The 14,554-nt window shown below is 36.7% G+C and overlaps 1 protein-coding gene across 3 annotated transcripts in view; it reads left to right on the plus strand.

The window, feature by feature from the left end:
* Window positions 1-14,554, plus strand: part of Svil (Supervillin) — a 1,126,087-nt gene that overhangs the window by 78,910 nt on the left and 1,032,623 nt on the right. The gene's annotated exons all lie outside the window — the stretch shown is intronic.

The raw sequence follows: 14,554 nt of genomic DNA on the forward strand, positions 1-14,554 counted from the left end.
GTCAAAGTAGAAAAAAGGTGTTTATTTTCTGTTTAAAGCCAATGTGTATTGCGTTGAGCAATCCTCACTCAATCACTTCAGTTCAACGTGGCACGTGACAAAAATGCTAATCCATAATTAGAAGAAAAATAAGCGGAGGCATAATGAATGCAAATGATAGTATCTAAAAATTTTCTTAAGAAAACTAAAAAACTCATATTGATATGTGAGATTTTTGTTATTAAAAACAAAACATCTCGAAGGTTTTGAGGGGAAATTATATACAAATTTATACACTTTTCGACAAAAACTTAAATTTTTTTTGTATTAGATTTAAATGGTTGTAAATTTTTATCAATATACTCAATTTTTATCAATATACTTGTGCAAAAATGAAAATCGAATGCACAGGAATAGTACTGTACTGCACATAAACGTGATTAAAATTACATTTTCATATATGTATATTCATATTACAACATAAAAACCTGGACATGCTCCTTGGCTTTTCTGGTTTTACAGTTAAGAGCATGTACAAATAATGCAATAGCCGGAAAATTAATCGATACAAAATTTTGAAGATGTGCGATTTATGTTTTTATTTCAATTTTTTTTTTTCAAACAAATACTTCTTTTGAATCGAATTATGACTGCATTATGCTATGTCGAAATGCCAATATTATTCAATTACATTACTACACTTTAAAAATTGTTTCCAGAACTACTTACTTTGGTATTTCGTCACATATGGTCTTGAAGCTGATGGTAATCTTTTACTAGTCTACACCATTTTCAACTGTAATTCAGAAAATGCCACTTGTAAATCAGAAATTCCATTTGAAATTCAGATATTTTAGTTTTAAATCAGATATTCCATTTTTAATTCAGAAATTCCATTTGAAATTCAGATATTTTATTTATAATTCAGAATTTCCATTTGAAATTCAGATATTTTATTTTTTAATTCAGAAATTCTATTTGAAATTCAGATATTTTATTTGTAATTCAGATAAACCATTTGAAATTCAGATATTTCATTTGAAATTCAGATATTTCATTTGAAATTCAGAATATTTTATTTAAAATTCAGAAAATTTCAATTGAAATTCAGAATTACTTTATATCACTAGCTTGTTTTTTTCTGTTCATGTAAATAAACCACATCATATTTAAAATAAATAAAATAAATTTTCAAATGAAATATTCTGAATACACTGTGCAACAAAATGGAGGCGAAAGTCTGGGGCACGGAAAATTCCTCTTGGGGAAGAAAGGCCTTGGCGAGTATATTAAGAACCCCGAAGGACAGATCCGCCGTGAGTCGAACTTCCGCGTTATGGCGCAATGAAGTTTTTGCTATGCTGGTGCTGTTAGTAGTTTTCTTGAAGTTAATCTCACGTCTAACATATGAGCCAGTCTCTCCAGGTGCCTGTGACGTTACTAACTCCTTCGAAATATTGAATTTCTTCGTTAGTTGATGCTTCTCTCTTGTGATATTGTTGTTGTTGTTTAACTGCTGCAATTGAATACGTCGATAGCTTCTGCTTTCTAGGAAGTATTGTAACAACGGGTGGTGGTGTAGAAACGGACGTAATCATAGGCTAAACAACATTCGCTCACATATAAAAAAGTCATAACCCTATTGAGGATTAGGGTAATGACTTTTTCACATTTTCTCTCAAAAATGATTTCCTGTAGTGAGAATGAATGAGCTTTTGCCAATTAATGCCTAAAATATCATTAACTCCATTTTATTGTAAAAAAGGTTCCGCACAAACCAAGTTGATTTTTTTTTTTTGAAAAATTCTATGAAGTGAAAAAATTTTCTCAAAAAATTATTTCCTATTGCACGAATGAATTACCTTTTTGCGTATTATTAACGAAAATAACTTTTATTCCATTTAAAATTAAAAAAAGGTCCCGCACAAACCACTTTCAATTTTTATGATATATAAAAATGTATATATAATATAAAATGATATATATGTTAAAATACGTTGATAAAATTAGTGAGAAACATACGGTTATATCATTTTGGTTATGTCGTGTGCCCCTATACCTTGTTTTCAGTTAAAAATCTGCTTACAGGGACTTAAAATAAAATTGTCAAAAGTTCTGAAAAATGAAAAAAGCTTTTAGTGCGGAAACTTTTCTATCGAATCACTTTATAATCTCTATATAAAAAAGAACAGTTAGGTGGGTGATTCACTGACTGACTAATTCTTCAACGCCCAGGCGAAACGGCTGAAGCTAGAAACTTGAAATTTTGAGTGTGGGTTGTTGTTGGTGTGTAGGGGTGAGATAAGGCTGGGTTGTTGGAAATTCGAACTAGAAGGGTACCCTCTGTATTAGTCAAACGGGAAGAGCTAGAACTATGTAATTTGGAATGAGGGTCATTGATGGAGAGTTAGAACGATGTAACAAAGGATTTTTGGAAATTCGACATATAAGTGTACGAAAAGTTACTAATTTTGTACCAATAGTATATTTTGAATAGAATCTTGAAAATAAGTATGGTAATCAAGGTTGGACAGTGGTGTCGATATAAGGAAATGGTTTTATAATTTCTTATTTATGCGTAAAAAAAGTACAAAATGGTACTAAATTTGGTACAATTAGTACTTGGGTGAACGAAGACTGACAAACAAAGATGGACTAAAGGTCGAACAGTACTAAATTTACTACAATTTGGTTTGGATGAATGGACAGAGCTGGAATCCTGAAATGATGAAGAATAACAAAGATGTACACCATAGGGTTTTTGGAATTTCGAACTATAAGTGTACGAAAAGTACTAAATGGTACTAAATTTAGTACGATTTGGATTTGGGGAACAGACAGAACTGGAATCCTGAAATTTGGAAGAGGGTCACTGATGAAGACAAACAAAGATGTACCAAAGGGTTTTTATTAATTCGAACTATAAGTGTACAAAAAGTACTAAATGGTACTAAATTTCATACATTTTGCATTTGGGTGAACGGACTGGAAGCTGGAATCCGAAAATTTGGAATGAGGGCCACTGACGAAGTGTAACAAAGATGGACCAAAGGTCGAAAAATACTAAATGATACTTAACTTAGTACAATTTGTATTTGGGTAACGGATAGAGCTGGAATCCTGAAATTTAGAATCAGGGTCACTGATGAAGACAAACAATAATATACCAAAATGTTTTTGTAAATTTGAACTATTAGTGTACGAAAAGTACTAAATGGCACTAAATTTCGTACAATTTGGATTTGGGTGTACGAATAGAGCTGGAATCCTGAAATTTGAAATGAGGGTCACTGCATATATGGTTAGGATGGTCGTAGAGAAAATCTGATTAGACAGAAACTCGTTTTATCACAAAATAAAACGAATTAGGCCCAGAAATTTTTGCAAATCGTGCATATTTTTGACATATTTTGACATACATATTTGCATAACATGAGCATATGCAAAAATATATACAAGGATTTGTGGTCTAAAAATCCCACAGAACTGGCTGAAATGTTATATTAAGTATTCGTTAGGGGTATGAAACTTTACACTTGAAATTTGTCAGCATGGGTCCACGTCTTCATATAGCCTCCATAGAACGGTACCTTCCGATCTCCGATATTTTGAAGCTTGTATCCTCAACATCACACTTAAATGGCTGACATTTTGTATAAAGTCTTCGTTTGGATTATAAAACTTTCCACCTGAAATTTGTCAGTATAGGTCCACGTCTTCATATAGCCCCCATAGAACGGTACCTCCCAATTTTCGGTATTTTGAACGTTGTAGCCTTAATATCCCACCGAAATGACTGAAATTTGGTATTTAGTCTTCTTTGGGGGCATAAAACTTTCCACCTGAAATTTCTCGATATAGGTCCACCTCTTCATATAGCCCCCATAGAACGGTACCTCCGGATTTCTGCTATTTTGCAGGTTGTGGCCTCAATATCCCTACGAAATATCTGAAATTTGGTATTAAGTCTTCCTTGGAGGTATTAAACTTTCCACCTGAAATTTGTCGCTATAAGTCCACGTCTTCATATAGCCCCCATAGAACGGCACCTCCGGATTTCAATATCCCTCCGAAATGGGTAACATTTGGTATTATGTCTTCCTTGGGGATAAACAACTTTCCACCTAAAATGTGTCGGTATAGGTCCACGTCTTCATATAGCCCCCATAGTACTCTACCTCCCTATTTCCGGTAGTTTGAAGGTTGTGGCCTCAATATCCCGCCAAAATGGCTGAAATTTGGTATTAAGTCTTCCTTGGGGGTAAACAACTTTCCACATAAAATTTGTCGGTTTAGGTTCGAACGATACCTTCCGATTTTCTGTATTTTGAATTGACTTGTCTGAAAAGAATTTTAAATAGAAAAATTGTACCAACAAACATTTTTGTACCTATTATTGAAATATTTGTTGCATAAGAAAATATGTAAAATGCATAAATTTTGCATATGCAAAAATTATGCATTTTGCATATGTCATGTGTTTCGATTGCAATTTAATCAGAAGCCAAAAATATGCCCATTCCCAAAATTTGAAATGAATCGGACCAAAAATAGGGATTGCTAAAATTCCGCTGTCTTCTGATGAATAGTAACAGAGATGAACCAAAGGTCGAAAAGAACTAAATTTAGTACAATTTGGGTCTGGGTGAACGGAAATTTGGAATGAAATCACTCTAAAATTTGAGATAAAGTCCGGAGTTTGAAAAATATATATTGATTCATTCAGTTTATGTTTACCGAAGGCGGTTTCTAAATAATGTACTGAAATCAAGTAGTCAAATGTGAAGTATCTTTTCAGCAAAAAGTTTTTTTAACGTGTTTGTAAGGGAACTCGAAAACGTAGGTCTATGCGACAATTTTTTGTTCCTAGTGGGTAACAAAAAAGAATTCAAGGTCCAAATTAAAAAAAAAAAATGGACAATATAGGTTTATTATATTTTTAAAATACCCAAAGTCGATATGGAGATATTGAAAACGTGGATTTCTATGCCCATTTTGAATGCCGACAATTTTACGGACATATTCGGGTTCTCTGGAAGACCGCTGAAACTAGAACCTTGAATTTTGAATGTGCGCTATTGTGAACGGGTAAGATGGACATTCTATCTTTCTTTTCATATTAAATATTGTTCATTTATATTTAATTCCCTTTCCGCTTACGAAGTAGCGGGCATTTGCTAGCCACTTTATAATGAAGATTTATGTAGAAACTCATCACGTTATGATACAGGGATATGAGGTTGTAAAAAAATCATAACCCTACTGAGGATGTATCACTGTCGGCACAGCTGACTGATACTTTCTGACTTGTTTTCAATGTGAATTTATAAGTGTTTCAAAAACCCTTGAATCTAAATCTGAATCTTAAATCAGGTTGAACGACAAAGTTTACTGAAATTTTTTCCCGTGTAGTTACCTCTTCCCTCATTATGCGACTATCTAGAAATTATAATCGCTTTTCAATATTTTCTTTTCATTGCCATTAACGATTGCAACAACTAATTACAAACACAAAGTGCCCAGACGAAATACTATACTAGCCACACGTCGAAACATTTACACTTCTTCTTTTTCCAAAACAAAGTGTGAAACAAACAATAAAATATTAAATGTTCTCTTTACACTTCCATAAGAAATGAAATTGAACTTCTCCCCCTAAAGTTTTGTGTTGTAATATGATTTTGAAATGGAATTTATTGCCACACAATTTGTGATGCTGTTGCATCCATCCGTCGTCCATCGTCTGCTGATCTGACGAACTTTTACAAACTTTTGCTGCACACAAAAGGGTTTCTTCATAAGCAGCCAGGAGTTCAGCGAACTCTGAACAAGTGGTCAATACTCTTTGGACTGGCGTGTGGCGAATTTTTTAAGATGAAAAATCATGAGGATTGAATTTCGAGGGAGAGCGATTAAAAATACGACATTCACAAGTCAATAGTCACGGTTATATTTTACAGTTTCTCAAGAAAATGCTGTAGGAGTGCCGCCGCCTGATTTCATCGATACGTATCATATGTGTGTTTTGGGTACATTTTTTTAATTCAACATTCATCTTTGAAATGTCATGTGTATGTATGTGAAATGTGAAAAATCATAAATTTTTATGGCATGTTTTAGGCCTATCAATATCACACAGATTACATTTCATTATGTGGAGTTTTGAAATACTTATTGCACAATTTAAGAGTTTTTGTCATTTAAGTGACTCATTAGTAGAATATTTATAGCTTACACCTCTGGGTGAGGAGCTTAATTAACGTTTGTAATGTATAGATGGTGTGACCAGGTTACGAAAAAAGCATTTTTCAAAGTTGTTGGTATTCAATACTGATGAAGAATCTAACAAATTGGCATTGTGTTATTATTATCTGTTATATAGGTATAATAACCTATTTGAATCATACCTTTTTTAACTATCCAATATGAACAGTACTTACTTACTTAGCTGGCCCATTACAGAACATTTGTTCCATAGACCGAACTAAGAAAAGATCTCCAATTCTCTCTATTTGATGCTTCGCACTCTGGAATACCGCGCTTTTTCATCTCATCATCCACTTGTTTGCGCCATCTATTCCTTGGCCTGCCAATTCTGCTTGCACCGCCAAGCGGTCCGTATTTATACGCCTTTTTAGCGGGTTCATCATCGCTCATTCTTATGATATGGCCTAGCCAACGCAATCGCTGCATCTCGATACGTTTAACAATATTGATGTCGTTGTATAGCAGATACAGCTCGTGGTTCATGCGACGTCGATATTCACCGTCTACGCATATTGGTCTGTAGATCTTTCGAAGAATTTTTCTCTCAAACACACCAAGCACTGCCATGTCTGCTTACGCAAGTACCCAGGCTTCGGAGCCATACATCAGCACGGGTAGTATCAGTGTTTTGTAGAGCGTTATTTTTGTTTGACGAGATGTGGCTTTGTTTTTAAACTGCTTACTTAAACCAAAGTAGCATCTGTTGGTCAATACAATTCTTCTTTTTATTTCACAACTGATGTCGTTTGTTGTGTTTACGGAGGGTCCGAGGTAGACGAAGTCTTTTACTACCTTAATATTATAGGAACCAACTTCCACAGTCGGTCCGAGCTCAATGTACGCATTGCGCGTCGACACCATCAACTTGGTCTTCTCACCGTTTACCGCCAGACCCGCTTTAACAGATTCTCCTTCGACCTTTATAAAGGTATCAGTTACTTCTTTTACTGATCGGCCCATGATGTCTATATCATCAGCATAAGCAAGTAACATGTGCCTATTGGTGTAGATTGTGCTACTTCTTTTGACGTTTGCCTCTCGTATAACCTTTTCTAGCAGGATGTTGAAAAGATCACACGAAAGGCTGTCTCCTTGCCTGACACCTCTTTTGGTACAAAACTCTTCGGAGAGGATCTTTCCTATTTTAACTGAGGATCTCGTATCATTTAAAGTCATTTTACAAAGCCGAATGAGCTTTACGGGGATCCCAATTTCAGACATTGCTTGGAATACCTTTGACCGCAGCGGGCTGTCGAAGGCTGCTTTATAATCGACAAAAAGGTGGTAGGTGTCGATCTGCATCTCTTGGGTCTTCCTTAGGATTTGCCGCAGGGTAAATATCTGGTCAATGGTGGACTTGCCAGGTCTAAAGCCGTATTGGTATGGTCCAATTATCTCGTTGGCCATAGGCTTTAGTCGTTCGCACAATATCCCTGAGACGATCTTGTAGGCAATAGGGAGTAGACTTATGCACCTATAGTTAGAGCATACAGTCTTATCTCCTTTCTTATGGACAGGGCACAGGCTACTCAGGTTCCAATCGTCGGGTACTCGTTCTTCCTGCCAGATGGATACACCTTATCAGCGTGTCGCCTCCGGTTTTGAACAGCTCGGCTGGTAAGCCATCGGCTCCTGCTGCCGATTTATTGCTGTCTTTACCTCATCTTGGCTGGGCGGTATACATTCAATACCATCTTCTGGGATTGGGACTGTGGCATCTTCGTCGTCTTTGCTGCTATGGGATACCAACAGTTTTGAAAAAATGTTCTTTCCATATCCTGAGTACACTATCTGTATCAGTTACCAAATTACCTTGCTGGTCTCTACAGGTGGATGTGCCTGTACCAAAGCCATCAGTTTGATGCTTGACTCTTTGATAAAATTTTCGGACTTCATTCTGGCTCCTGTACATCTCGATTTTTTCACACTCCCGCTTTTCCATCTCTCTCTTTTTCCTGCGGAAAAGACGTTTCTCCTCTCTCCTTTTCTCCCTGTATCCCTCTAGTGCGCTACGCGTTGCTACGGATTGTAAAGTAGCCCTATATGCCGCATTTTTCTCTTCGGTGGCAGCACGACACTCCTGATCATACCATGGATTCCTTGGTGGTATCCAAGTATGGATTTTGCGGCTGTTTGCATGGAGTGGGCAATGCTTTGCCATTGCTCTGAAATGTTATCGGGATGAGGAGTGCTTTGATTATGCAATTGGGCTAGTTGAGTGGAATATGCTGTGTCTATCTGTTGTGATTGCAGCTTACCAATGTCTAACTTTCGTGTTGTGTCTGTTCGTACTTTGTTTGCTACGTTTAAGCGGGTGCGTACCATTGCTGCAACAAGGTAGTGGTCCGAATCAATGTTTGCGCCTCGGAACGATCGTACATCCAACACGCTCGATGAATGTCTTCCATCTATCACAACATGATCAATTTGATTTCTTGTTTTCTGATCTGGAGACAGCCAGGTGCTCTTATGAATATCGAGATGATTAAATCTGGTACTGTTAACTACCATGTTTTTGCAGCTGCAAAGTCTATCAGCCTCATACCATTGTCTGATGTTTCACTATGTAGACTGAATTTCCCAACTGTTTGTCCAAAGATATTCTCCTTTCCAATTTTGGCATTAAAATCGCCTAGAACAATTTTAATGTCATGGGCAGGACAACGGTCATATGTTTCTTCTAAGCGCTCGTAAAATATATCTTTGGTCTGTTCGTCCTTGCCTTCAGTGGGAGCATGAGCGCAAATAAAGCTGATGTTGAAGAATTTAGCTTTTATTCGAATTGCAGCAAGTCTTTCATTCACTGGGGTGAAGCTTGATACCAGATGTTGAAGCCTCCGACTAACTACGAATCCGCAACCAAACTCATGCTTTACGTCATGGCAGCTATAATACAGTGCGTCACCTTTAGGTGTTGTTGTGACGCCTTTCCCAATCCATCGTATTTCCTGTATGGCAGTAATATCGGCTTTGTACTTTTCAAGTACGTCTGCCAATGCGAAGAATGCACCTTCTCTGTAAAAAGTGCGAACATTCCAGGTGCAGCTTCGCAGATCATGTTCCTTAAAACGTTTGCGGGGTTCGTCAACTTCAGAGGGATTTGTTTTTCTTTTCTTTCGTTTTTTCATAGTAGGCTGTTTTTTTCTAGGGGAGGGTTACTAACCCGACGCCCAAACCCAAGATTTTAACGTTCTTATGGGTGAACGCGCGGCACATGTTAGCTCACTACCTTTAACGGGTGTTAAAGGCAGTTCCCCAGGTGACACCACGGGGAGGTCAGTGTCCACTTGAGATGAAAGAGGGACCAAGATAAATCCTGGGCTTTGCCATGTTAAAACCGGTCAGGACCGTTCCTTGGTATCTTCCATTCCCTATGAACAGTACTATTTTTATAATTTTTTTAAATTATTTAATGAGAAAATAATGATTTCTTTTCCTTAATCTCTTTACAGGTAAGTCAATTTTTTGTTCAAATTCTTCTCGTCGAAACCGACAACGTAAGTAAATGAAATCAAAATTAATGCAATTTTCACATAAACATTCAAACCAATTCTGCCAATCTACACAGCAGGTTATATCCTATTTTGCGTAACAGGAAATGGAAAAGAAATAAGATCCTTTTTTGTGTCATTTACTACCACCATTTACCATTTTAATATCATCGATCAACTCCAGTGTTGAATGAGGAATCAATGTCAGATTTCCTTTCCTCAATAAGGAAACACCCATCAAATCAAACAACAAAATAGAAAGTATTTACGAAACCTTTTACACCCTCATTCATACCGTCATCTATACGGCGGCCACACATTCATAAAATACAGCTGGCCCAGGAAACCAGCCATTAGCGACAGCATGCGATTTCTAAGGAAACATTTTTCTTCCTTCGTTGATTGTGAAAGCCGAAAATGACAACAATTTCACCAAATAAATATTTAATGACTTTAAAAGTGTTATGAGTCATTTTTTTTCTTTGAATTTTTATGATTTTCCAGAAGACGAAGAAAAAAATTATGCATTAGCTGAATGTGAATTTTCGTAATGATGATTGGTGTCCGCCGTCTGTCTACCTTTCATAGTTGGTTGATGGTTTATCACTCCTTTTTAATTAACTTCCTATTTGTAGTACAAATTTTTGTCTCCCACACGCATTAGGTGCTGTTGCAAAGGCAAACTCACACACAGCCGCTGACACACCTCACAGAGCCATCAATGCCAAATGATTTACCATTTTAACATGGCTTTTATGTAAAACAGACTAACGACTCCAATTTGTCTAGCCGGATTGTATGACAACTATTAACATATTTTGCCGTTGTCCGCCTATTTGAATGCTGTACAGTGTTTGTGACCAAATTTGTGGAGAATTTCGGACATTTTTCTATGATAGATAAAAATATAAAATAAAAATTAAAATATAAACTATAAAAATAAAATACAAAATATATAATATCTACACACATAAAATATAACAAGCAAGCAAAGGCTACAAGCAAGCAAAGGCTATAGGCGGACGGGGCCGACCATGTGATACCCTACACCGCAACCTGTAGGAGTTAGCTATGTGCAACCGCCTTGCACGCTGAAGGTCCGGGTTCGATTCCCATCAAATTGTCAACGGTGGCCAAATACCCCTTAGTAACGTTGGCGATATTTCCATGAAAACGTCTCTACAAGTGGCAACTTAGGACACGCCGTTCGGACTCGGCGATAAAAACTAAGTCACATATCAATAACTTAATATGAATCCATTGATATAAGAGAAGCCTCCCTTGTCTTTACTGGGATGTTTATGCTAAAATATATAAATTATACATTTCTAAAAAATATTCGAAAATTGGAAAATTCAAATTGATTAGCCCCTCCTGCTACATCTTCAAATTGTCTTTGAATATCAGGTTCCTTTTTGGAATACACCTAAAATAAATATATATACCATGCAATTTGGTATATTTGATAATTGGGAAAATTGCGAGTTTATTGAAATCCAAAAATTGTGCACTTGTACCTCACATATGCTTCGAAAATAGTTCATTGTGGGCATATATTGTGATATCAAAAATATATTTTATACCGGTATAAATAACTAACAAAGAATAGAAATTCAAAAATTTTGTATGCAAACAAATTCATAAATCCCAAAATTATTCATATTCAATTACACACCAAAGAAGATAGTAAGTAGCCTCTGCCGTATAAAAATATATTTATTTTGTAACACGAGTTTGCTTCAAAATACGTGGAATCTGTATGTATCGTAATATGGGGCTATACCAATTCAATTTTAGTAAGTTAACATCTGAGTTTTGGAGAGAATTATTTTTTCAGATTTGTAATGTTAGTTGGAGCCGGCAGGGGTTTTTAGAACTTCTGGACTCAGGAAGTATGACTTGCCCCGAAAAAGGGACCAGAATAGGGACCGTGAAAAAAACTTTCTTCAAAAAAAAAAAAAAAAAAAACAAGAAAAAAAGGATCAGTCGGCTTTGCCGACAGAGATATACCCTCAGCCAATGAGAAGCGAAAATTTTACCTCCGGACAGATCGAATGTATTTAAGGTATCTTCATAATTTTGTGGCCCTTTTAGGACCATTGAACTTGCCGACAAAAATGTGGATAAGGAATTAACTGCACTAAGACACAAATGTTGAACTTTTGTGGGGCAGGCACCCTTAGGGAGGACCGATATTGGCCATTTTAGAAGTTAAACTACATTTTGATAAAATATTAGGAGATCCAATGTTTGGACCAAATTGGTTGCTCCATTCAAGTGATATCGTCCTAGCATTTTAGTGACATTTTTTAAATATTGGGGAGAAGTACCGAAAGTTGTGGACCGGTATTGCCCATGAAAATAAGTTTGGATATAGTATGACGAAGACCAAATGTTGCACCAAATCGATTGAACAGTTCGAGAGTTATCGTGTTCTCTGACCGCCATATATGGTGACACAGGGGTTTTTACACCTTTCGGGCTGTTTTCCCAAGAAATATGGACTTGCCCCTGAAAAAAATTTTAGCGTTGTAATGGAGGTAGCGAATGCAAATCGCTTCAACAAAGATCAAAGTGATTCGCGAGCAAGTCTTAAAGTGAACTTATCCGAAATTTTGAGTGAGAGGTATCAGAAGGAGTAGACAAATATAGTCCATATTCGAACCTGATCTATATCTGGATATATTAGGATGTGCAAAGTATGGACTACATCGAGAGTTATCTTGCGCTCCAACCACTACACAAGGTGTCATAGGGCTGTTTGCACCTTTCCGGCCATTTTCTCAGGAAGTATGGACTTGCCCCTGATGAAACTTGTACCGTCGTATGAGGGGAAGTGAATACAAGTTGCTGCAATAAAAATCAAAGCGATTCGAGAGCAGGTCCTAAACTGAACTTATCCGAAATTTTGTGTGGGAGGTACCCGAAGGTGTGGGCCGAAGGAGTGGGCCGATTGGAACCTTATCAAAGTATGGACCAAATCGGTTACTCCCTTCAAGAGTTTTCGTACCCACAAATTTTCCGAACATTTTGGAACTTTTGTGGGGGAGGTACCGGAAGTAGTGGACCGATATAGCTCATCTTCGAACTTAAACTTAGTTTGGACAAAATATTACGAAAACCAAAATTTGAACCGAATCGGTTCGTCCGTTCGAGAGTTATCGTGCGCACTACCCAGCCAGACAGACAGGCGGACGGACATTGCTAAATCAACTCCAAATTGTCTGAAACACATTTCGTCCAAACATACTTGCGGTCTAAAACCATTATTTCGATGAGGCACATTTTGCCCATATGAAGGTGTATATACCCTTTCTAGCCTAAATGCTGAGGGTATAAAAATCAAATAGATCCGATACGGGTCCCCAAACTGCACTTTTCCCAAATTTTGTGTCGGAGGTACTCGAAGGACGGACCGATATAGTTCATATTCCAACCTGATACATGACTGGATGAAAAAATACGATGTGTAAAGTTTCGACCAATCAGAAAATCCCCTTTAGTGTTATCTTGCGGATTTGCGGCGCAAATACAATCTGCTGAAAAAACTCAAAACGATTCGAGAGGACTCTTAAATTTCTCATTTCCGAATTTTGTGTGGGAGGTACCCTAAGGTGTGGACCGATATAGTCTTATCCGATTTATATCTGGAAGGAATAATAATATATGGAAAGTTTGGAGCAAATCGATTGCTCACTTCGCCAGTTATTGTTCACACAATTTTTTGAAAACAATTTTGAACTTTTTTGGGGGAAAATATTACGAAGTACAAAATTTGGTTCTAATCGGTTAATCCGTTCGAGAGTTATCATGCGCACCAGCCAGCTAGACATTAAGAGAGACAGTTGAACGGACAGGGCTAAATCTACTATAAATTGTCTGAAACGAATTTCGTCCAAACATAACACTGCTCAACAAAATTGAAAAAGTTGAATGTTTCAGACGAAGTTGCAACTTCGGTTGAAACAAAAGTCCTGTTGACCAGTGTAATACATGGGGTCTAAAACCAATATTTCGATGAGACACATCTTTGGTCTTATTTTCTTTGTATCCCCTTTACCCTAAAGCCTGAGGTATAAAATAGGTGGCGAAGCGACTCCATGTTGCAATATTTGTATAAAAAATCCAATTTGACAACTGAACTGAAAATTTCTCTGTCATGATAGGGACAATTTGTAGCATGGGAGGAAATTGTGGTTCTCTACACAAAACCCATCGTATATTAGGCAGTAGCTCCGTTATCTAGCAGACACATTATTGCAATTTTCATCAATTTGCCGGTAATGTACTGGTCTATGTCACCCGCTAAATAATATCATATCATCATGCAAAATTATAGGCATTTTCTTCTACCTAAACTCTCACCTCGTGCAAAATTTCGTGACTATTGAGCTATAATTGCGACCTCTAGAGTGTTAATTACTACACTACAAACAAAACACTGAATATATTAGGCTGTAGCTCTGTTATCTGATCACAAACATCAACGTAATCGACATCAGTGCAAAGGTGAAGAGATCGTCTTCCAAATATAACTCACGAGGTCGTCTTCCAAATATAACTCACTGTATATTAAATTTTTTCACAATTTTCACACAAAAGTTCTGGTCCATTTAGCCCTCTAAATATTACCTGATCGGCATCTCAAATTGCAAGCTACTTCTTTGTCATATACTCTTAAAATATTTAAAATTTGGCGTTGATCGGACTATTGCGACCTACAGAGCCGCTACAAAATTTGATAAAACTTATGTTTTTGGTCCATTTCACCCGCTAAATATTTCACGATCATCTCCAACAAAAATAGGGATCTATTC

This window comes from Musca autumnalis, unplaced genomic scaffold, assembly GCF_047663935.1.
Source record: "Musca autumnalis isolate F117 unplaced genomic scaffold, ASM4766393v1 scaffold_4, whole genome shotgun sequence".
Classification (NCBI taxonomy): domain Eukaryota; kingdom Metazoa; phylum Arthropoda; class Insecta; order Diptera; family Muscidae; genus Musca; species Musca autumnalis.